The 20,908-nt window shown below is 51.6% G+C and overlaps 1 protein-coding gene across 4 annotated transcripts in view; it reads left to right on the top strand.

The window, feature by feature from the left end:
* The first annotated feature begins 466 nt into the window (after positions 1–466).
* Positions 467–20,908, top strand: part of CRACR2A (calcium release activated channel regulator 2A) — a 123,562-nt gene continuing 103,120 nt past the window's right edge. For 2 of the 4 annotated variants that reach the window (XM_004279012.4, XM_033404261.2), the window contains exons 1-2: positions 468–640; positions 12,983–13,215. The gene's annotated coding sequence lies outside the window, so the exon portion shown is untranslated. Of the gene's footprint in view, positions 641–1,425; positions 1,513–12,982; positions 13,216–20,908 lie in introns of those variants that run through there. The other 2 variants (XR_004476443.2, XM_033404260.2) reach the window with 2 other exon arrangements.

Raw genomic sequence — 20,908 nt, 5'->3', positions numbered from 1 at the left:
TTAGCTCGTGTCCAGAGAGTGTGCGTGGAGGGCCCTGTGTGCCAGGCTCAGGGCCATCCTTCAGTCTGACTGCCTCGGGAGGCCTTTGAAGATTTATGTAATGCTTTATTAATTGGATGACAAGCCCTCATGGCCGCGGTAGAATGTACAAAAGAGGCAGAAACGTACAAAGGACAAAACCCCAGAGATAGCGGCTGGAGGGGGCCTGGGTGTTGCAGGTGTTCAGGGAGACTCTCCTAGTCTGTAACTTTTTCTAGCGGGCGGCTAAGGCCGGGGACTGATGTCCACCTTTAGAGAAATGCCTGGAAACATCCTCGAATGGGGGCAAGAGGCCTTAGGGACTCCGGAACAGAGGGGCCCAGGAAGCCCGACCAGTCAGGCAGGCTGTCACCAGCAGCCCCGCCCTCGACACCCAGGCTCCCCCGCAGGGCAGTCAGAGGTCGCCGCCGGCCCGGTCCCCACGCGGCGGGCGCGCGCAGATCCCGGAGGGCGCCCAGGAGGCGGCGGCTCCCGGCGCCGCTTCCGCTGGGGGCCGGTTCATTGGCGCGGGGTCGCGCGGAGCGGCGGGAGGGCGGGCGGTGCCTGACACCTGTGGGCCGGCGGCGCACGGTGGCTGCGGAGTCGAGGCGGCTGGTGCAAGGTGGGTCCGGAGGAGGGAGGGAGTGGGAGGGAGGGAGTGGGAGGTGCGGGTGGGCGCCCCCGCTTCCCTGCCGGGCAGCCGGCCTGGGTGGCGCTTCCTGCTCTCTGGCCCGCCGCGGGGGCCAGCGAGTGTGTGCAGCACATGGAGTTCCGAGGTGTGCGCCCCAGGGAGCAGCTGGACTCCCCACCCCTGTCCCCAGGCCCCGCCTGGCCCTGGCCCCCCGTGACGCTCTGAACCCTGTGCAGACTAGAGGAGGGCCAGAAGCCCCCGGTCTGAGATCAGAAGGGACCTCAGGGACCCTGTCGCCACACCCAGCCTCTTCATTTCACAGAAGAAGAAACCGAGGTTCAGAGTGGTGAAGTGACTTGTCCAGGATGGCAGGTCTGGAAGCCAGAAGTCCTCACCTGGAGGTCAGCGCTGCTGGGAGCCCTTGCGACGGGGCCAGGACAGCAGGCTGTGGCCCTGAGTAGAAACAAAGCGCTGGGAGAGACGGAGTCAGAAAGACAAAGAGACAGAAAGAGAACCTCCCAGAGCAAAGGAGGGTCAGGAAATGGGGCGGCACTTCCTCCCTGGCCCCGCTTGAGCTGTGGTCTGGCTGCGTGACTCAGCCAGCCTTGCTGACTCTGGCCTAGGTGTGTGTGTGCATGTGTGTGTACGTGCACGGGAAAGCCCTCTGACTACATACGTCTGTCCACATACACACAATGACCTTGCTGGGAGTCTGCCCTGGGTTTGGTATCTGGAGAGGATACCAAGGACCCCAGATGACTTAGTTCTGAGTGGCTGCAGACAGCAGGAAAGGCCTGGAGGGCGGGGGTCCCCGGAAGGGGGAGCCGATCACAGTCCAGGAGAAGAGCCTGACTCCTGAGGCGGTGAGTTCCCTGTGTCTCTGGAAGAAATCAGCATGTACCAAAGAATCCTTTTATCAAGGCTGTGGGCCTAGGAACATGACACTTGCTAGGGCAGCGTACTCCGTATAGAATTGGAATTATTTTATCTTGAGGGTCCAGGGTTCGTGTCCTTTTTTGGGTGACATTACCATGCACGGGCATGTTGGGTAGTGTTTGCCCATCAGAGCTGCTCTGTGCACAGTTTTGGGGGATAGGTGAGAGGCTGGTGTCTGCCCTCTGAGGTCCCCTCGCCTCTCAGTACTGACTGGAAGGGGTGATGAACAATGTGAGTCTAGGGTGAGTTTGCAGGAGGGGGTGGTCACCTCTGCAAGGAATGGGTCAGTGGCCCTCTGGAGGTGGCGCTTCGGCTGGGCCTTGAGGAGAAGGCTGGGTCAGGGCATTGGGGGGCAGGGACGTCTCAGTAGAGGCGGGGAGGTGGCGGTGTCTGGGGACCAGGGAAAACTCAGTGGACAGTGTGGTGCAGAACGTTGGTTGGGACGAGGTCGGGGAAGGCCTGGTGTGTCAGGCCAGGAAACTTGCACTTCTCATTCGGTCTGGGCATTTTTGGATGGGTTCTGAGAAGGGCAGTGAGGTCACTGGGGTTCAGAAGAACTTATCATTTGGCAGCGATATTTGGGAAGCAAAGGATGCTGTGGGAGGAGAACCCGGGAAGGAGAGGCGGTGAGCAGGGCTGCAGGGCGTGCAGAGAAGGGCAGGCCCAGGGCTGCTGCTAAAAGGGACCAGGGTAGGAGGAGAAACCGTCCGTTATAGGCCAGCACCCGTGGTAGGGTATTTCTACCCAGGATCCCATTTACTCCTCCCAACGTCCTTACGAAGAGATTGTTACTACTGTCTCCACTCTGTAAAGGAGGAAACTGAGACTCAGAGAGGTCAACAGCTTGTCCAAGGTCACACAGCACATGAGTGGTGGGGCAGGGACTGAACCAGAGAAAGCTGGAATAGATCCAATCTGGCAGCTAAATAAATGTTAGAGGCCTGAGCAGAGGAAGAGACCATGGTGATGGAGACTGGGGTTCCAGTGCTGCACAGGGGAGCCCGGGTTTGGAGCAGGGTCGGGTTCGGTGGTGATTGGAGATGTGTGAGCCTGTGATGGTCCCAAGCACCGGGATCGGGGCTGCAGTAGCTATGGCTCTGCACCCCTGCCTTGAGGCTCCCCGTCATGGGTTGCTGAGCCCACAGGCAGCTGGGGGGGTGGCCGGGCTGAGGGAGTCTGGTGAGGGATCCCCCAGGGATCTGATAAGTCAGTCGCTGAGTTCACGCCCACACAGAACATGCGTGCGTGCTGTGCCCGTGCTCAGGGCCCTCAGGCATTTGCCGTTACTCCTTGGGCGAGAATTCGTTCAGGTTGTCACACTGTCCCAGGCCTTGGTTCCTTCCTGTGTTTCACCCATGAAAAGGGCTGGACAGACCCTGAAGATGTGTTTGCAGAATATTGTGGAATTCCACAAGTGCCTTTTCAGGATCCTAAGAACAGGGCCAGGCCTCTTACAGTGTCAGAGCATCTGGGTGACCTAGGGCCAAGTGTGCTCAGTTTTACAGATGGGGAAACTGAGGCTTCAGAAATCACGGTCCTTCACCAGTGGTGAGTGAGTGGCAGAGAGGGTGCCGACCCCTGAGCTCCTGGCGCTCTCCACTGCCATGCGGGGGGCAGCCTCCAGCCTCTCCCTTTATAAAATCGCCCCAGGGGGTTGTTTTCTCAGACAGACCCCCGCATCGGATGGACCCTTTCCAACTGTTATTCTCTTTTTCCCCGTTAAACAATACACACTCACACCCATACACAAAATGGAAAATGATTTCCATTCACCCGTCTGGTGGTCAAGTCATGTTTGACGTCTCAGAGGGTTTCCATTTCTCTAAGGGAAATGTGGTGAGACCTACCTAGTCTAGTCAGTGAGCCAGAAAGCATCCCATCCCCGTGTGCAGAGCCAGGGGAGTCCCCACTAAAGTCGGCCTGTAAATAAGGTGGCACCCATAGGGAAGCAGCGGAGAGAACAGGCGGGAGACCGGGAGACAAAGGGAAGAGAAAAGGAGGAAAGGAAAACTGAGCAAGTTTCCGGCACAGGGCAGAGCTACCTTTGGGGACACACCCTCTGGGGACCTGGGTGTCCGATGCTCAGACAGTGTGGAGCAGGGAGGTAACCAGGGGGACCTAAAAAAAGACAAGAGCTACTCAGCCTGACCATCCATCCTGCAACCCGTTCACGTTCACGTTTGAGAGTGAAAGGCAGAGTGTTGGCAATGATGCTGGGACAACGGGCAGAAGCTAGGCTGTCCTGGACGAATTGTCGTCCCGATGGCAGCCAGCACACATCGAGCGCCAGACGCGGATCTGCTTGTTAAAGCCTCACGAGAACCCAATGGCGTAGGCGCTGCTATCATTCCCGCTTTATAGGAAGAGTACATGCGGAACAGAGAGGCAGAGCACCGTGCCCAGGGTCACACAGCCAGTAACCGGCAGAGGCAGGATTTGCAGCAGGCTGCCCCCGAGCCGGGGCCCGCACCTCACTGGCCCTGGAGGCTCGGACGCACCAACAGCTTCGGCACAGACAAGACTCCCTGTCCCTTTCCACGACTCAGCTCGTGACCTTTTGGTTCTTGTCATCCCTTCCCCGCTGTTCTCAAAGGCCGATTTAGCCTGACTTCATCTGTGGTTGAGCCCGAGGTGATGGGGAGGAAGTGCCCTGCTGGTTCTGTCCTCTGTGGCCTCTGCACCTGCTTCAGGCTGGTCTCTCCCTTCTTTCTTGCCTTGGAACCGCTCTGCCCGTTCAGACAAGGTCACGGGGACGGATGGACTGGGTCAGACACGGGAAGACCCTCTTTTTTTTTTTTTTTTTACATCTTTATTGGAGTATAACTGCTTTGTGATGGTGTGTTAGTTTCTGCTCCATAGCAAAGCGAATCAGCCATGCATATACACATGTTCCCATATCTGGGAAGACCCTCTTGAAGGCCAGTGTGGGGAGTGGGTTGTCTGCCTGAGGGGACTCTCAGGGGCCACCGTCTGGGGGACTGAGTGACATTCAGGGGCCTCTCCCAGCTTGAGGAATATGAGCTTTTCTTTTGCGACAGATTCTTCCCTTTGTCAGTTTGTTTTGGCTCCCAGCCCTGGTTTCTCAGAACGTCAGCGGGTCAGCGGTACTTTCTCCCCTGCCCGTTTGTTGACACATCCTGGTCGGGCAGCAGAGCCTGACTCTGGTGACACCCCAGCAGTTCTGGAAGATGCAGGGAGGAGGGAGCAGACAGGTGTCCCAGGAGGCTCAGATTCCAAGGGCCTCTGAACCCACTGAGCCTGTGCTGAAGGCCCCTTATCTGCATAGTAGAGCAGCCCTGTGGCTGGCTGGCTTGGCCCGGCCCTCTGCTCCCGGGACCCCTGGGTCTGTGCAGCTCCCTGTCCTGCTGGGCCGAGAGGAAAGGTGAGAAGGGCAAGACATAGTGCACACGCTGTGGGTGTGCCGATACCTGCTGCATCCAGGATCCAGCGGTGTGGACGCCCGCCTCCCAGACCTGCATTTGCATCTCTGGCCAGGCAGCTTCCTGAACTCCCTTTTTAACTCAGGGGAATAGGAGGCTGGCTCCAATGGCTGAATTACCAGGGCAGACAAGAAGAAAGTCTCTTACTACGGGCGATTGGCTTATTCTCACTTTATGTACTTTTGAGGTCACTCTGTGTTGAGCTCCGGGATTCGGTGAATGGGTGGAGCTTTGCCACGTTGAAGCTGGGTAAACACAAACCCTTGCCCGCTGGTTTGGAAGGTTACATTGGTGCCGAGGTGGGGGAATGAGACCAGCTTCCCGCAGCGCTACCCTGATCCAACACAGAATGTCAGGAACCCCCTTCCCACCTGTGCCTTGAGGCTGGATGCACAGAAATGCACCAGGCATGGCTAAGAGCTTGGCTCCAGTGGACTCACTGGTCCTTACTACAGCCTTGCAAGATAAGTGACTGTTAGTATTATTCTCCCCATGTTATGGATGAGAAAACCAAGGCTGTGAGAGCTGGAGTAACTTGCTTGAGGTCATACGGCTCCTAAGAGGCTGAGCTGGGATTTGAACCCAGATAACCTGGCCCCAGGGTCACGGGCTCAACCCAGCCTGCCCCTCGGGATGCTGAGCGCCGGGAACAGTTCTGACTCGAACCAGCCATGCGTCCTCGGGATTCACTTTTTGGCCGGCAGGGGCTGGGTCACCACACCAGCTCTTGTTCTTGATTGTGATCAGTTGTGCTTTTCTGTCCCCTCTGTGTGTCTTGCTGTCGCCTGATCCTGCGTCTGCCCAGGGCAAGGTACTTTATTTCTGGGGTGTGGTTGTCCTGCTACAAACGTGGCTAAGTGTGTTTCCTAGTTGTCCAGCAGGCATTCTTTCTAGCATTTTTATCTTCTGCGCTGTGTCTCTCTGGCACATTTCTTTTTTTGTTGGGGGGAGGGGTTCAGCAAGGCATTTAATTAATTAATTAATGAACTTTTAATATTTTAATTTTATTGGAGTAAGTTGATTTACAATGTTGTGTTAGTTTCAGGTGTACAGCAAAGTGATTCAGTTATACATATATATATATATATTTATATATGTATATTCATTCTTTTTTAGATTCTTTTCTCATATAGGTTATCACAGAATATTGAGTAGAGTTCCCTGTGCTATGCACTAGGCTCTTATATATAGTAGTGTGTATATGTTAATCCCAAGCTCCTGATTCATCCATCCCACCATGTTTCCCCTTTGGTAACCATAAGTTTGTTTTCAATATCTGTAATTCTGTTTCTGTTTTGTAAATAAGTTCATTTCTATCTCTATTTTTTAATTAGATTCCACATATGAGTGATATCATATGATATCTGTCTCTGTCTGACTTACTTCACGTTGTATGATGATCTCTAGGTCCAGCCATGTTGCTGCAAATGGCATTATTTCATCCTTTTCTATGGCTGAGTAGCATTCTACTGTATATATGCACCACATCTTCTTTATCCGTTCATCTGTCAGTGGACACTTAGGTTGCTTCTATATCTTGCCTATTGTGAATAGTGCTGCTATGAATATTGGGGTGCACGGATCTTTTCAGATTATGGTTTTCTCCAGATATACGCCCAGCTGTCTGGCACGTTGCTTGTCATTACCATCTCCGTGAACTATACTAGCCCCTGCTGTGTTGCCCTGTACTCAGATTTTGGGGGTTCATCTTTGCTCGGGGCTCGGGCTTCTGGCTTCAGTAGATGTGGTGTAATTCTGGGGGTGAAGGCAGCTGGAGAAGCAGCAAGGCCCCCAACAGACTCCCACAGGGACCCCTGCAAATAAGAGAACGTATTGAGTGCCTGCCATGTGCCAGGCACTTTTTCTCATCTAGGACTTAGCATCCCCATTTTACAGATGAGAAAACCGAGGCTCAGAGAGGTAAATAGGTCGTCTGAGTTCACACACCTAGCTCTGGTATAGACACCTCCCTCGGGGACACCCCACCGCTGGCTGCCTGCAGAGAGCTGCCCTGGTGAGTGGAGGGCTCTGCTTGATACCAGAGCTCTGTTAACACACCTGTAAGATCCCCTGACTCCACACCAGCTGAGCTGCCCCAGGCACAGGCCAGTCAGAAATACAGGGGTGGGGAGGGCCCGTTAAAAAGTCTGCTCTGGAACTTCTTTTTAAGGAATGCAATTTTAATACATTGAACCACAGCTCAAATCAGAAACAAAGACACAGAAAGGAACTGCTAAGGGAAATGAATGTTAATGAAAAAAAAAAAAAAGACTAGGCCTCCATTATGTAATCACACATTGCAAACTAAAAATATTTTTTTAAACGCACAAGCCCTATTTACTGGAATTAGAAATAGAATCAAAAGCTCTAATTTGTACTGAATAGTGATCATGTTACTCCACACACCACATCTGAATCTCCTGACACTGGAGGGACTAAATCAATGCGGTTTTATTGAATGTTAATGCATCCCCCCCCCAAAAAAAAACCCTCCAGAACAAAAGCAAAATGGTTGAGCACCTACTGTGTGCAGTGCATTGTACTGGGAGAAAGAACAAAGGCCACAGTACTTCTTCTGACAGCATAGGAGACCCCTGCCGAGGGAGCAGGACAGACTGTATGTTCTCTAGAAGGACATGGGCTTTGGAGAGGCTTAACTAGTTAGACGAGGACAGAGCAGGGCCTGCCAGGATGGTGGAACTCAGCAAATGGGAGTGGTGGGGTCCTGGAAGAATGTTCCATGGGGGCTCTTCAGTCCATCTTAATAGACAGCGTCTGAGGACCAGTCTGCATGGAAATTAGACCGATGAAGTTCTGCCCAGGCCGTAAGATGTGCCTTGACCCTCCCCGTATTTCTAAGGGTCACCTCCTCCTGTGGCTGGCCTCCACTGACTCAGTTTACCATCTAAAAGCTGTGAGGACCCAGGATGCGGCCCTGGACCCTCCGAACCTTCCTGTTTCCTGTGGATAGAGGTTGCGTATAGAATCAAGCAGAGCTGGCCCTGCCTGGTACACGAGTGTCTGCTCTGGAGGAGGGAATCTCTAGAACCTGCATGGGTGTGGGTGTGTGTTACATGGACCACGCTCCGTTAGGAAGGAGATGGTGATCGGAACCCCACGGAAGGTGCTGTGGGGCTGAGGGCGAAGCAGGTAGGCCCACCCTCAGAGACTGACTCCCTTCGTACACACGTATCCACCAGGAAAGCCAAACAAAACGGACGGCAAGGAGGAGCCAGGCGATACCCTTCTAACAATAGGCCACTGTTGATTTCTTTCCTGTCTGCTGCCTTGTCAGCCCTGGTTGGTTATAGGGCCAAAGGCAGCTTTTCACAGTTGGCCCCGTCCGAGGTCACAATGGTTGGTGGAGACCTCTCTGCCCCTGCCTGCCCGGGGCTGTGGTGTGCCCCTCACCGGGCAGGGGTGCCACGCTCCGTCTTCGGCCGGCGGAGTCTCTGGGCTGGGCTGTCCGGAGTCACTTTAGAAAGAGATGCTAACTAGCACAGTGGTGGTCCTGGCTGGCCATCCCGCTGTCATCCAGGGGACACGTGTGCCCACCCCACTGCCAACGGCACTTAGCTTGACCTCCAGGCCAACCGAGCGTGTGTTTTCTCTCCTGGGACTAAGACACAAGCTGAGTGACCAGCTCCCGTCCTCTGGCCCTGCCCCATCTGCTGGGGTCCTGATGCGGCCCTCCTAGGATGCAGTTCTAGAACTCGGTGCCAGGGGCCAGAGCCGGCAGATGGGTGAGCAGCTGTGCTTGGTGGCAGGTTCGTGTCGGGAGGAGCTTTTCCGCGTGCCGCTTGTGGGCCCCGGCTGCCTCACTGATGAACGAGCTGTCCTTCCCATCTCGTAGGCCGGTCACGACAGTGGGATGAAGAGGTGAAAGTGCTTTGAAGTGGGGCTGCTCATATTTTCTGCAGCCCAGTGGTTTCCATCCATTCATCAAGTTGGGCTTAATTAACCGTTTGCTTCGTAGGTCATCTAACAGGTCCACGTGGTGTCGGCTTAGGCCTGGGTGCCTTTTAACAGGGTGGCCGCACGGTCCAGTTAGGGGACTGAGGCTTAGCCGGCGACCTATATTCCGGAACTCTCTGGCCCGCCAAAGCAAGACCCTCAGCTGGCAGTGGGAAGAGTCGGGCTGCCTGGGACCTCGGGGAGCCTGGACTCTGCTTCCATCCAGAGCAGCCTGGAGACACCCACAAATCTAGCGAGAATCTGAAGGCTGGTCGTCTTCAGGAAGCCGTCCACAGTGGGTCCTGGTGTTCAGAGCCTCTGCCCTCCCTTTGCAAATATTTGCCCAGGCGTGGGGAGAGTGGATGTAACCACGGATAGGAAAGGATGGAGGATGCTGGGAGTCAGGGAGTGCGGATGTGTGTGGTCAGACACCCGTGGGCTTCAGTTGGTGTCGATACAGTCAGTTCTCATTCCCAGAGAGCCTCCCATGTACGGAGCCCTGAGCTGCGAGATGGGGCCAATGTTACCATCCTTCACTTAGAAGTGAGGAACTGAGAAGCTAAGCAACTCGCTCAAGGTCACACAGCCGGTCAGCGTAGAATCAATCCAAGCACGGGCGCTGGGACAGCAGAGCCCCCGCTCTTAAGAGGGTCAGCCATGCGGCACTGGTGATGGTCCTTCATACGGATGGAGATCTTTGCCGTGTACACAGCCGTCCACGCTCTGCTTTGCAATCTCTACGGCAGTGAGGTGAGCATTATATACCTGACGGTGCGTAGTAAATGAAATTACGACTGAGGAGACAGTTGGGAAGTTGTACAATGCTCTACAAATATGGAATAGTTGTCGACTCCAATTTACAGGTGAGGAAAATAAAGTCAGAGAGGTTCACTGGCTTGCCTGGGGACACATAGGTGACAAAGGGCAGAGTAGGGATGCCAGCCCGGGTCCTAGGACCTCCTAACTGGTGCTATTTGTTTCCTTGACATCATCAGGGAGACTGGTTCTGAGTTTATCTGTCCCTTCTCCGTCCCTGTCTCCCCTTCCTGCCCGCCACCACCAAACTGGCACCATATGAAAATTAGGCAGAGAATCTAAAGGAGACTAAGCTTGCTTTCCTTAGCTGGCTTCCTTGTCCTAAGTGAAAAGGAGAGTGAAGTTAGGGATGGAGCTGGGGAGGGTATCTGTCAGCAGGGGGGCGGGGGGCGGGATGCAGGAGCTGCACGGAGGGATCCTCTGTGTGCTGCTACCTCCTAGTTGGCGGAAGAGCCCTGGGAAGGAGTGGGCAGGACAGGCCATTTTGCCCCCGTGGATGGGCCAGCACGTATTTTATGATCTCATGAAACTGTGAACACAAATTTATTTTAAAATTGTGAGTTAAGCTGGAATCCAGGGTCTATCCCTGGGGCTTGTGTGTTCACATGCAGTATTTATAAAATAAAGAAATCATAAATATTTTGTCTGAAAGATCTTAGGCTTGCTACTGAAAAGATGAAAAGAAAACTTCTGAAGCATCAGCTCTGCAGTGCAGCCTTTTACGACGTGGAAAAGCGATAGAGTTCTATCTCACACTTGAAGCAGAGGGAGGGATTCCTTCTTGCCAACAACATCTTATTTACTTGCTTGTTTATTAATTTTTGAAAAGATAAGAAATGAACATTTATTTCACACCTTCTAAATGCAGAATCTATGTTCTGAGCATTTATATGTGGTGGCTCATTTATTCCTCACAAAGACCTTGCTTATGTTTTTTTTTGTTTGTTTGTTTTTTTGCGGTACGCAGGCCTCTCAGTGTTGTGGCCTCTCCCGTTGCGGAGCACAGGCTCCGGACGCGCAGGCTCAGCGGCCATGGCTCACGGGCCCAGCCGCTCCGCGGCATGTGGGATCTTCCCGGACCGGGGCACGAACCCGTGTCCCCCATGTTGGCAGGTGGACTCTCAACCACTGCGCCACCAGGGAAGCCCAACTTATGTATTTTTAAAATGAGGCTATCAAGATTCTGAGAGATTAACGTGATTCAAACTTCCCAGATAGTAAGAAATGACAGCAAGATGCGAGATAAATATGTCTGACTCCCAATTGATGTTATTTCCTCAACAACAGACTGAGAAAATCTATTTTCATTTTCTTTGTTTTTCATTCCTTCTTTAATCTCAGATCTTCCATCTAGAATCTTTCCTCCCATCTGAAATACCCCTTTAAAAAATGTCATTTAATGAGAGTCTGTTTGTGACAAACTAGACTTTTATTTATTGGAGAATGTCTTCATTTCTCTTATTCTTAGAGGACATATTCTTTAAGGCTAGAATTCTCAGACGACAGTTATTTTGGCTTAGCAGGTGGAAGGTAGTCTACGTTGTAACCATTGAAAGGGAACGCTTTCTCCTTGGCTGCTTTTAAGAATATGTTAGCCTCTATCTTTCATGTCTCTTAAGCTCCCATATTTTTCTGAGTCTTTGTCTTTTTGGGCTGCATTTGGTTAATTGATTGTGACGTAGCTTCTAGTTCACTGCTTTTTTCTCAGGCTGTATCTACTATGCTGTTAAGTCTGGCCGCAGTTTGTGATTTCAGCTATTAATTTTTATTTCTAAAAATTCTCTTGGGTCCATTTTTCTTGAAATCTTCTTGATCATTTCTCATGTTTTGTTGTTGTTGTTGTTCCCTGTTCATATTTACTAGCTTGTCTTTAATTTCTTTAATTACATTATAGTCATTATTATAGTCAGAATCTGAATATCCCATTATCTGAAGACATGCCTGGCCAGTGAGTTCCTTCCTTTCTTGCCAGCTCATCAATGCTTTCAGAAATATTGTTTTTTTATCATTTATACAAGATTTTCAGTGGGAGGTTCAGTCTAAGTACTTAGCCTGCCGTAATGCGGGAAATAGAAGTCCAGCATATTTATTTAGTATTGACAAAATTAGGAGAGGGAAAAGCAGTCCAATGGAGGTCAGCCCTCTGGACCTAGAAGCCCACGCTGTACCTAGAGGCTTCTGGGAGCGCCCCGAACAGCTCGTGAGATACCTCATTGAGGAGCAGTCATGGCGTGGCTCACCCAGCGGAGACTTGTTCTGTCCAGCACCCACCCACCGAGGACGTGATGCCAGAAGGAGCATTGACCAAACAAGAGGAGGAGATTTTCAGGAGTCATTTTATCTCTGAGAGTTTCCAGGCTGGATGTAGAGAGGACCACTGAGTCCAAGGCAGCCTCCACCTCTCCTCCGCCTTTGCCGCATCGAACCCCTCCATCCTCTTGATCCCGCTTCTGAATAACTTAGCATCCATTCACCTGTACCTGCTCACGTGCTCCGCCCTGGTCAGGACACACCAGCGTTCGTCTGGACTGTGATATTCCCCTAACGGGTCTCAGTGTGTCCACGCCCCCTCCTCCCCCTCCTAAATTCATTCCCACAAGGAGCCCAAGTCACCTTTTAAAAATGCACGTCAGATCCTGTCTCTTGCAGCCTTTAGGTGTAGCTTCAGTGATTTCTCACGGCTGTGTGGGTGGAGTCCCAGGTCAGCATTAAAGTCAGAGATCTCATCCCAGAGAACAAAGCTTAATCCTGCCACTTCCCTGATACCAGAGGAAGGTGGGCCTGCATCTCCCTTAGGGGCCAGGAAAACATTTCCAGGGTCCCTCCCACGAAGCCCGTCTCCTGTCTCAGTGGCCAGCGGGGGATCAGAAACCCACCCCCACCACCCTCTGGCAAGGGCCCGCACTTGCTTTGACTGGATGGGGCCCTGAGCTGAGCAGGTCGCTTATTGCCCTGAGTGATGACCAAAATTGGAATCTTTTTGGAAAGGAGGAAGGGAAAAATGAGTGATATTAGGCAGGCAACCGGGGTCTGCTGCAAAACCTGACCAGACCACAGCTGGTAGCTGATTTCAGAAGTGCCAGGAGGAAAGTTAAGAGGCTTCCAGGGCGTCCTCTGTCCTGAGATCTATAATGAGTTACTTGAAGCCAAACTGAGGACACCTTCCCTCTGTGTGTTCTGCCGGCAGGTCCTGCCCTGACCACAGCTGCCCTTCAGGAGACTGGCCTGGAGCCACGGTCGGGCCACTGGGCTGCTTGTCAAGGGTGGGGCAGTGGCGACTTGCCGCCTTGCCTCGTCAGCCCGGCCTGGGGCTCCACCTGGCACTCGGTGCGGCCACGGAGAGAGCTCCAGGAGGAGCCCCGGTGCAGCAGGACCCCGGAGACCGGGATCCAGAAAAAACCGCAGGAGAGACCAGTCAAGGTGAGCTGTCCCCACCCCTGCCCACCCGGGGGGGTAGCTGGACACGAGGCTTCTTATGGTGAGAATCAGAGGTTCCTAGAGGCAGGTATGGTGCGAGCAGCCACCTGCAGGGAGGCTGGGCCGAACGAGCAGAGGTTCTGAACGATGCCACAGGAACCAGTATCTCTCGTCTTCTGTAGCCCCTCTTCAAAACCGTTGGTCAGCTTACCAAAGTGGACTCCCAGACCATGTGGCCCTTGTGTTTGCTGCGCGCCGGGTTTGAGGAGGGCTGCAGAAAAGGCTCACTGTCCCTCCAGGGCCTGCCTCTCTGAACAGAAAAAGGAAGTGCGTGAGCAACCAACGTGAGAGCCTTCGCTCAAGGGTGGCAGATGAATGTCACAGACAACAGTGGGCCTCCGCGGTGGGCTAGAAGTTTGAGTTCCAGGCCAGGAGCAGGGGTGACAGCTTCTAGACGTTGTCTGCTAGCCTGACATTCTAGTTTCCCCAGTTCTTCGGCCAAAAGGAAATACAGTAGAACATGGAGTCCGGATGGCAGCACAGTGGGGTTGAGTTACGGGTGACCTATGTAGCGTCCGCTGGGGGCTGAAGTCATGCTTATTTGGCCCCTGTGATGTGTGTTGTTACGTTCTCTGTGTCTGTCTCAAATCTTCAGATTGTCAACTCCTTGAGGGCAGTCACAGAATACTCTACTTCTCTTATATTCTTCACGGGGTCGGCACTCAGTAATTGCGTACAGTTTGATTGTTCGCCATATACCTGTGCGATAAAACGTGATCGGTCAGGGCGTAGAATTTTCATTCATTGGGCAGAGTCGCCATCAGCATCTCCTGAGCACCTCCTGAGGTGGGAGAACATCAGATGCCTTGGCCACTAGTGCTGGCCTGAGTGTATTCATTCCTTAGGGCTGCCCTAATGAGTGCCGCACACCGGGTGATTTAAAACAACAGAAATGTGTTGTCTCACGGTTCTGGAGGATGGAAGTCCAAAGCCAAGGTGTCGGCAGGGCCCTGCTCCCTCTCCGACCTGCAGGGGAAGTCCTTCCTGGCTTCCTCCTTGTTCTGGCAGTCGGTCGGCAATCTTGAGCGTTTCTCGCGAGGCTTGCAGCCGCATAATCCACGCTGTGCCAGCGTTGTCAAACGGGTCATCCCCGTGTGTCTCTGTCTTCACGTGACTGTCTTCTTCTGAGGACCCCGGTCATATCGGGCTACCTTCTGAGGTCTTGGGATTTAGGACTTCCTAGAGGCAGGTATGGTGCGAGCAGTAATTTTCTTTTCTTGGATCGTAATTCAACCTGGAACACTAAGCGAGCGATTTTCAGTGACAAGACTAGGACATACACGGGGCCGGGGTGAATAGTTACCGTGTCCCTTCGTGCAGGTGGAAGGAACAGGGAGATGAATCAGTGGGCCGTGTCCTCTGTTCTCTCGGCGTCCTTCAGGGAACGTGGCTGGGCCCAGTGGAGCACACATGACGCTCTGGCCAGTGGAGGGACACCACGCTCCTATCGCTGCACCTTTTTTATAGGACAAGTCAGGGAGAGGCCTCAACAGAAGGGAGCAAACAGACCGTCTGGGTTCCGGTCAGCCTTAACTTTGGAGGAAGGTGGAGAAACCCAAGCTCAGAAGGGGGTGGAGAGCGGCACACCCTTCTCCTGGGAGAACAGGAGCTCCTGGGCCCAACCAGCTCATTACCAGGCAACCCAGAGGGTGTTCCAGATGCCAGATCTGAACAACCTGCTGGTCTTCAAACCCAATACAACTTGGACCCCTTGCTGCCAACTTTCTGCCTCCCGGTCGGGACCCCTTAGTGCAGAGGCTGTAAAGCTGAGGCCAACAGGCCATGTGTAGCCTGTAGATGTGTGGTGTTCACAGTGGCTGGTGTTCACATTGTTTTTATATTATTTTTGGAGTAAGTGCTATATTCACATAGCTCAAAAATCAAATCATTATAGAAAGATATCTAGTGACCTCTTATACCAGCCTCCATGTGCCCATCCTGCCCCCTCCCCAGTAACCATTTTTATTTGTTTCTTATACACCCTTCTAGACTTTCTTATTGCAAAGAAGAAGCAGTACAAACATACATTCTCCCTCCATCCCATTCTTTCGTACATAATTATAGCGTACACACTCTACACGCTGTTTCACCTCGCCTTTTTTGCTTCACTGATCTTGGCGCTCTTTCCCTATCAGTGAACCAAGAGCTTTCTCCTTCTTCTTCACAGGGGTGTAGTATTCCGTTACATGTATCGCTATGAACTTCCCTCTAAGCTGCTGCATCCCATAGATGCAGCAGTTTTTTGTATGGTTGTGAGTGTTCTGTGGTAGGGATGCACCGTCATTGATTCAACCAATCCTTGCTGATGGACACAAGCTGTTTATAGCTGTCTGGTGTTTATTACAAGTAACGTTGCAGTGAATAAAACTGTATTTCGTCCTGTACCTGAACATGTACAACATTTTAAAATTCGGAAATATCTTTGAATGATCCAAAGGGCTGGAAACACTGGGTTCTAATGACTGTATGTTGACAGCTGGTTGGAGCGAGTGGCAGCTGTCTCTAAGGGTCCCTAACTGGGGACCAGCCTGCCCACATCCAACGTTTTCTCCACCCCCTCTCTGTCTCTTCCACTAAGGCTAAGTGTTGACTTTCACGGAGCACATGAGGGTGCTGCTTTTCTCATAGTAGATTAAGAAGGAAGGGAAATTGCTCTCATCCTAATGTCTCTTCAAAATGGAAAATGAAAGCCAGGGAGGCTGTCTTTTTCCAGAAGAAAGGGAAGGGCAGACGTCTGCGTGGATGTGATTCTGCTTCATTTGCACCTGATGGGTCAGCCCCTGTGTGTTATCGTCTGAGCGCTTGAGCACACCCCTGCCTTGCTAGGCCCCGGCCTTCTTCTCATCTCAGAGTAGGAGGGAAGGAGCTCTGCTCACTGGTTGCTTTTGCTCTGCTTGGAGAACTTTAGCTGCTCAGAGACCAGCAGTAAAAACAAACACGACAGTCAAGAGTACTGTTCGATGACATATATCATCTCACCAGAACCCCACGAGGACACGGTATTCCTACTCCTGTTTTATAGACAAGAAAACAGTAACGGAGTGAAGTCGCCCGGCCAAGGTTCATAACTTGTACACAACAGACCTAGGACCTGACCCAAGAATTTCAGGCTCTAGAACCTGTTGTTTTAGCCGATATATTATGCTGCCTCCAAAGTCTTAAAAAAGAGGTGTGGTTTACGGTTACACCTCTCACCTCTGTGACTGTTGTCAGTGGTGGCATGTGAGGACGGTCACGACAAAGAGAACATCTCTGAAAATGGGTGAGATGGCGATGTGCCCCAAAGAAGGCACATAAGGAGGATGCCATTTCGTTCTCCTAACAAAGGCGATGGCTCATCCTTTGTGGTCTGTCACATTGTGTAGAGAGGAATTGGCTTCGTTGTCCCTGAGGGTCTTTTATACCCAGACATCTATGGAGCGCCTGGTGCACGCCAGGCCCTGTGCCTGGCGTGAGAGACGAGACGAAAGAGCCACATCCTGGTCGGAGGGGCCGAGTGAGGACATGTGGACCGAAAGCTGCAGTGCCACCTGGTACATGGACGTGTCAGGCTGGGTCCTGAATTTCTTGACAGAAGAAACAAATTCAGTGTGGAGCAAGGAGGTGGGTGGTTTCCTGTCTTGGGTCCGCCGTTGCCTGATGAAGGAAGGAAGCAGGGCCCGGAAGTGGAGGCTGTGAGTTCAGGCGTTGAGCCACCCTTCTGCCCGCAGCCTTTGGGGAGGCTGTCGGTCCTCCTCTCCGAGGCCGTGGGCTCCTAGAGATGGCCTCGGCCGGGGTTGAGAGGCGGCCGGAAGGAAGCCGCCTTTCCCCTCGCTGTCCCCCAGCTCAGCTTTTCTCCTTCCTGGTCATCTGTTGAGCAGCTGAGCTGGGCTTACCTCCCTGTGAGGCACTGACTCTCTTCCCCAGTGAAGGACCGGCCGGCCAGCCTGGGGGCGGGGATGGGGCTGGGAGGGCACAGTTCACAGGCTTGAAATCACACCCCAGCAGAAGGATCTGCAAGCCTGGGCTTCTTGTCGCTGGGACGCGCCTCTCTTGGTTTTTTATTGTCACTGTCTGTCTTTCATCTCCCCCAGGTTTGCAGCATCTGTCATCTCTGTGGTTATCTTAGAACAACGGGCTGGGGGTTGCTTTCTATTTATTCTTTCTCGAGTGTGACGCTAACCACAAGGGCCTACGGGCAGGGGGAGGGGGAGGGAGCCAGTGCCTCTTCAAACCCTGTGGTCCTCCGTGCAGCTGGGGCTGGTGGTGAAACTGACAAGACCGAGCTGGTAGATGTGCCCCAGTGACCGTGAGGGCGGGGGGGGATGTGGTCTGTGCTTCTGTGGACGAGCAAAGGGCGCGAGTTGCTTTCTGGGTACAAAGGAGCATTTGGAGTCCGGAGGGAATACAGACAGCAGGCATTTCTAGGGCCACAGCTGTGTGGGCTTCTCCGTGCTGGCAGCCAGGTGGACATTCAAGAGAAGAGTCTTGTGTCCTTCTTGTCCTCAGGGAACTTAGTGACAAGGAGAGGAGATAAATAACAAGGATTTACCGTAGAGCCCAGAGAACTATATTCAATATCTTGTAATGGAAAAGAATCGAAGAAAAAAGAACATAGATATATACATATATACGTGTATATGTATAACTGAATCCCTTTGCTATACACCTGAAACTAACACAATACTGTAAATCAAGTAATACTTCAATTGGAAAAAAACAAAAAGAGGAGCAGGATGTACAGCTGACGTGCGCTCTTGGGCCCGTTTTCTCATTGGAGAAATGAATGAGGTTGACAGTGGTGAGGATCCCTAATGGGGTCGGTGGAGTAGTGCCTCGCTGGGTTCCGTGAGTGGATGAATCACCTGGGGGTCTCCTTATAAAAGGAACATTCTGATGCGGTAGGTCTAGTCCAAGGCTGAAGATCCTGCATTGCCAACAGACTCCCAGGTGCTACTGCTGGTCCCAGGACCACAGTGCTTTGAGTGTTGAAGCCCCGCAGGGCATTCTGGAAGTCTGTGGGGTGGCTTTGAACTGCCAGGAGACTAAGAGATGCCCTTGGCATTGACTGGGTGCGGGTTAAGGTTAGGGTTAGGGTTAGGGTACAGGTTAGGGTACAGGTTAGGGTTTAGGGTTAGGGTACAGGTTAGGGTTTGGGTTAGGGTACGGGTATGGGTTAGGGTACGGGTTAGGGTTAGGGTACAGGTTAGGGTACGAGTCAGGGTTAGGGTACAGTTTAGGGTACAGGTTAGGATTAGGGTACGGGTTAGGGTTAGGGTACAGTTTAGGGTACAGGTTAGGGTTAGGGTACGGGTTAGGGTTAGGGTACGGGTATGGGTTAGGGTATGGGTTAGGGTTAGGGTACAGGTTAGGGTACGGGTTAGGGTACAGGTTAGGGTTTGGGTTAGGGTACGGGTTAGGGTGCAGGTTAGGGTTAGGGTACAGGTTAGGGTACGGGTTAGGGTACAGGTTAGGGTTAGGGTACAGGTTAGGGTTAGATTTAGGGTTAGGGTACGGGTTAGGGTACGAGTTAGGGTTAGGGTACGGTTTAGGGTACAGGTTAGGGTTAGGGTACGGGTTAGGGTTAGGGTATGGGTTAGGGTTAGTGTTAGAGTTAGGGATACTCCTTGTGGTTCCACGTGCAAATCGACCCCATCAGTGAAGAATTGTTACCTGCCCTGCCAAACTCAATCCAACACAAAGAGAAATCAGTTAGTACCTTTGACATAGTACTGTGAAACATTTTCAAAGAAGTTATGCCCAAAGCCCAGTAATTTAGGAGCTGGTTGTTTTGGGACGAGAAGCCTAAATGGAATAAAGGCAGAGTCCCGAGGTTATTGTATAATTTCCCCACTCCACGCGTTCTGTCTAGTTTAGAGCATTTCCAAACATACATTTAACTGAAAAGGGTTTCAGTGCAATGTGGAGTTACTGCAAAGGCAAGGAAGCCTTTGTAACAGGAGATTCAAGACTCCGTCTTACAGACACAGACATAGGGCAGCACATTATTAAATTAGCAGGCACCTGAGATGCCACCATCTCAGTGAACTTCTTTATAGAAGCTGTTTTTGAAATAGTTTATAGTCTACTGTATGTATATGTATAATCTAATCTATCTATCTGTATACATATTTGTAGGGAGTTCAATGATAAGAAACTTCTTGCAAAATTTATACATTACAGTGATTTTCTTTGGGGTTGCCTGTGTGTTTCACTCTGACTCTGATGTTCTCATTAGAGATCTACCAAACAACTTTTTCCAATCCATCTTCCTCTCCCCTCTCCCTAAAGGAAAAGGATAATGTTTCCAAGGCTTTTTTAATGCTAAAGACTGAACAATGGGATTGACATATATACACTAATATGTATAAGATGGGTAACTAATAAGAACCTGCTGTATAAAAAAATAAAAAATAATAATAATAAAAAAGACTGAATATGTGTGCCTACCCCCCTCCATGGGTGGAGTTTCCAGGTTAGAGACTTGTTCTCCATGATACTTTGTTCCATGTCTCAGCACACTAAAGTATATTACATCTTACTTGTATATAAGGCTTAGCTCAGTCACAAGAATAATTTACTTCCTTGTTTTCTCTATTTCCACACTTGTAATTTAATTTCACAGTGAGGTGATTTCCTTCCTGTTATCAGATGCAGACAGGTAAACGGGTTTGTTATTTCTCATCCTGACATGTCTTATTCTGTCGTCCTCTGCTCTTTTATTTACTTGTGGTCCTTACATGGATGGTTCAGCCTAACCTTGCCCATCACGAGTAGGTATAAGCCTTGTCTGCCTCATTCTGGGTTCCAGGGCAGTCACGCACGAGTACTTCCTTACTGGAAAGGTTATCATTTTGTTACAAATGGCATTCCCTCTTCTCCTTCAGATTACAGTTAGAGCTCAATGATGCATATGGCTCAACTGATTTATCTAGGAGTTTCATTTCCGGTGGCGAAGGGGGCGTTTCCAAATATTTGTTATAAAAATGGGGTGTAGATTGGAGGGGGCGGGGCACCATGGACGAAATGATCTCGGAGGTCTCTGACCTTCTTTGTGCAACATTGAATAATCAATAGATGACAGGCAGTGTGATTTGTGAGTAAACTGAAAACCATCCTCTCAGTGAAAGCTGGTGTCACCCATGATGTCTGCGTGGATGAGAGGCTGTGAGTCCTCGAGCCTGGGAAACTCTAAGGCCTTGTTCCCCTCCCCAACCCCGCTCATCACACTTTGACCCCACTCGGGATCATGTGAAACTGTCCCCAGATGATTCTAATGTACTGAGAGGTTCTGGTTGTCCCAACTGCCAGAACCTATGAATGTGAGCCTATCAGAAACAGGTTTTTGCAGATGTCATTCAGCTACAGATCTCCGGGTGAGACCATCCCGATTATCCAGATGGGCCCTAAATTCAATGACAGGTGTCCTTATAAGAGGCACACGGAGGAGAGACCCAGAGAGGACAAGGCCGTGTGAAGACAGAGGCAGAGCCTCTCGTGATGGAACCACAAGCCAAGGGACACCGGGAGGCACCAGAAGCCAGAAGTAAGGAAAGGACTCTCCCTAGAGCCTTCGGAGGGAGCATGGCCCTGTGGACACCTTGATTTAGGACTTCCGGCTTCTAGAACTATGAGAGAATACATTTCTGTTGTTTTA

Source organism: Orcinus orca, chromosome 11 (assembly GCF_937001465.1).
Source record: "Orcinus orca chromosome 11, mOrcOrc1.1, whole genome shotgun sequence".
In the NCBI taxonomy this organism is placed as follows: Eukaryota; Metazoa; Chordata; class Mammalia; order Artiodactyla; family Delphinidae; genus Orcinus; species Orcinus orca.
The sequence above is the reverse complement of the archived record's forward strand: the minus strand, read 5'-3'. Positions and strand labels throughout refer to the sequence as shown.